Source organism: Aedes albopictus, chromosome 1, assembly GCF_035046485.1.
Source record: "Aedes albopictus strain Foshan chromosome 1, AalbF5, whole genome shotgun sequence".
NCBI classification, from domain to species: domain Eukaryota; kingdom Metazoa; phylum Arthropoda; class Insecta; order Diptera; family Culicidae; genus Aedes; species Aedes albopictus.
In genome coordinates, this window is record NC_085136.1 from 314,409,133 (window position 1) to 314,412,035 (window position 2,903).

Sequence of the window (2,903 nt, forward strand, 5' to 3'; positions counted from 1 at the left end):
GGCTCTTGGCTCTTGGCTGTTAGCTCTGGCTCCTGCTTTTGCGTTTGCTCCTAATGCTGATTTTTGCTATGTCTTATTCTTGATTTTGCTGTTAGTATTGATCTTAATCATACTGTTGATCCTACTCTTTCTCTAGAGTTCCAGGCCATTTAGCCAAATGCCATTTGGTCGAACATCATTTGTCCAAACGGTATTCGGCCAAGTTCTTGCCATTGTCTTATCTATGTGGCTCTTGCTCTTGGCTCTTGCTAGTGACTCTTGCTCTTGGCTCTTGCTTTTGGCTGTTGTTCATGCTTGGTCCATGCTCTTGTTTAAAAAAAAAAGTTTACTGCAGGTTCTACGCTTCTCTTTGCATCTATTGGAGCATAAAACACTACTGACAATAAAGTAAGTTTACGAATAAAGACGCAAGTAAAAACTACACTTATAATATCTCATATTACTAGGTTTGTATTTATCGACTGTTTGTAGTAATTTGCAATTTCAGTTCTCGTAGCTTGTTATCTTCGCCGACGTTTCGGTCCTCGAATCGGACCTTCACCAGGGCTCGATAATAATCAACTGGTCAATTTATAAATGGAGTCCTGAAATTGGTCCAACCCGAAGACCGAAACGTCGGCGAAGATAAAAGACTTTCAACGCAAAACCAAAGCTGCCTTAAACGGAATCCGAAACTGCAAATCTTTTCTCACTGTTAACAAATGATTGTAAAAAATAATATTTCCCGCCGATATGATTGACCTTTTATTTTTAGTTTCCTAAATAACGTTGCTTCCGCTCAAGTGTCAAATTTAATTCTACACAATCATATCAGAACGTTTTTTTCTTCTGCTTACTGCTAAAACCATTCGAGTATCGTTCGATGACAATTCAATTTCATCCGATGATCCTGGAATCCGTTTTCACCAGCGCCTGGGTAGTGGTTGTTGCATCTGCCTCATCGCTAAAATGTAAGTCGATTCCCCGGTAGCCCACATATGAAAACGCACGAGTGGATGCATGAGTGGCTTTTGCGATTTCGATTTTTTTGCTATGTTACGTTAGCAGGCTATAATATTACAGTGTTGTATATCTCGGTGGGGGAAAAAATGCAACAGAGAGTAAAAATCACCAAATTCAATCAGCCCCACTCAAAGTGAATAGTGCAAACACTCGATTACGTTGAACAGTGTTATCATTTTTTGTGTCAAGTATCGATTTACGTGAGGGTTCAATTTCAATGGAATCAGAGCGGGCAGCAAACTGAACTGTTATAACGAGTCACAACGAATTCAGCTTCATGTTACCTTCAACAGCTTTTTCAGCAAGTGATATTTTTGAATATACCTAAATTAAGCTACAGCAGAACGTGGGTCGTGAGGCGTATGAAGCAGCAAAAATATTCAGACAAATTTTCTGCTAAATTATTAGAACACATTGTCGTTCGATACATTATTAATGCTCATCTGGCAAACATGCCTCTTCATGTGAACCAAATACTTAACAATCCAGAAAGTTCAATTTAACTCTTATACATTCATGATAGTTTTTAATACAATAAGTGGGAAAGAAAATGATTAAAAAAAGTCCGTTAGTGAATTATTTAGAAATATAAAACTCCAACTAAGTTTCTGACAACAGCTAACACCAGTAAATATCATAGATTGATTTTGAGGCATGATTCATGAAGTGAATCGTGAATCCCCAGACTGCTGGCCCCCATTTGCTTCCATCCGGAGTGCAACCCTACTCACCATGTCAGTCATGGCGCAGTCAGCCAATAAATCACTTTTGACAGCCGCGTTAGTCGGTATCGATTTTTGCACTCCCACACCAATGGTGGATGGCGGATTCCCTGCCGTGTTATTAGTACCCACGAGAAAATGGGAGACCCTTTTCTCAATGAAAGGCTGCAAAATTTCACCGAACCGGCAGCAGTTTGGTGTGGTGGGAGCCATCCGGATTTGGGCCAAATTACATCCTTTACCGGCACACCATCTACTCACATGCGCCTTCACATCGACCTAACTCTAACTCGAACAAAACAATACGAGAACCCACATCTGGAGGAAGCAATTCGGGTCTTTTGCATATAGTCTTCTGTGCCTTATTTATTTGACGTTTTGTACCAAATAGCACAGAACCTGCTTATAAGTTTTAAAGAAGTTTTGCTTTTCAGGAAAGGCTATATGTATGTTCACTCAAAAAACGATTTTCCGATAGAAGGCTCGATCAACTCAGTTCGACGAATTGAGATGATGTCTGTATGTGTGTATGTATGTATGTCTGTGCACAAAATAAGTTCACTCACTTTTAAGGAACTTCCCATAGGCCGATTTTTCGGATTATAGCTCGAATCGAAACGGAATTATGCTGCATTGTTTGCTATGAAAAATGATCCAGATCGGTCAAGGTGTTCCGAAGTTAGGGTCATTTCAGTGATCCGGACTAGCGCCTATATAGCTGACCGTATATAAAACTGAATCAAGCCCCATCATGCGCCACATCAAACTGCGGCGATTTTTGTAACCTTTAGCATGGTTGACGAATTTTGAGCGAACGTCTATACTGGAGGCCAGAAATTTCACGATGTCAGTTCAAAATCCAAGATGGCGGCTCTTTAAGTTGGCGGCTGTTTAGTGGTGCTTTAGGTTGTAATGTCATGCATTATGGGTATATTTGGTATGAGGAAGAAGTCTGGAGTCCAAAAATGGAAACCAGAATAATGGACTCTAAAATTGGCGACCAGGATATCCAAGTTTGCGGTCTAGAATTTAGGATAGCGGCCCCAAATTCAAGATGGCGGTTGTTTAATTGGGCTTTGCTCGAAAACCAAGCAATATGAGTATATTAAGTATACGGAAGATGTCTGGACTCCAAAAATGGCGACTAGAATATACAAGACGGTAGTCTAAAATCCGAAA